The sequence below is a fragment of the Crocuta crocuta genome, unplaced genomic scaffold, assembly GCF_008692635.1.
Source record: "Crocuta crocuta isolate KB4526 unplaced genomic scaffold, BGI_CrCroc_1.0 scaffold1544, whole genome shotgun sequence".
Classification (NCBI taxonomy): Eukaryota; Metazoa; Chordata; class Mammalia; order Carnivora; family Hyaenidae; genus Crocuta; species Crocuta crocuta.
In genome coordinates this window covers 43,959-44,620 of record NW_027530906.1, presented here as the reverse complement: position 1 = coordinate 44,620, position 662 = coordinate 43,959, and positions in this window count along the sequence as shown.

Sequence of the window (662 nt, the reverse complement as noted above, 5' to 3'; positions counted from 1 at the left end):
CCGTGTAGTTCAAAGTGTTTGGGTTCTTCTCAGTTTCTATTTACAAAGTCTCATTTTAAGGAAATCCATTTATGGGTTGTTAAACAAGGAAAAGCTGAGCTCACTGGAATCCAGGCACTCAAGGGTCACAACTTAGGGGTCCAGGTAGGGGCTACTAAGAAAATGAGGCATCTCTGTTAAGAGTAACACTTCAGTTTGGAGACTGTGCAGGGTCTCGCCGAATAACAAGCATCTACCATAAACTGAGCACAAATTAATGACGGAGACCGCTGTAATAAGCAACTCCTTCCTCCTGACGGCCACTGTCAGAGATACTGTAGATCCTGAAGATGCTTGGAACCTCAGGAGTCATTGGTATGAGATTGTGGGGCCAGAGGGGCACTCAAACCATTCAGGAAAAACGGCCCAGGAGTGTCAGACATGCAGCCACAACCACTATTGCTCTCCTCTACTCTCCATATCCTGGAGAAATGTCCCTGTGGTAAAAAATAAAGATACACAGGGGCACCTGGGTGGCTCAGTCGGTTAAGCGTCCGACTTTGGCTCAGGGCATGATCTCACGGTTCGTGGGTTCGAGCCCTGCGTCGGGCTCTGTGCTGACAGCTAGCTCAGAGCTCAGAGCCTGGAGCCTGCTTCATATTCTGTGTCTCCCTCTCTCTCTG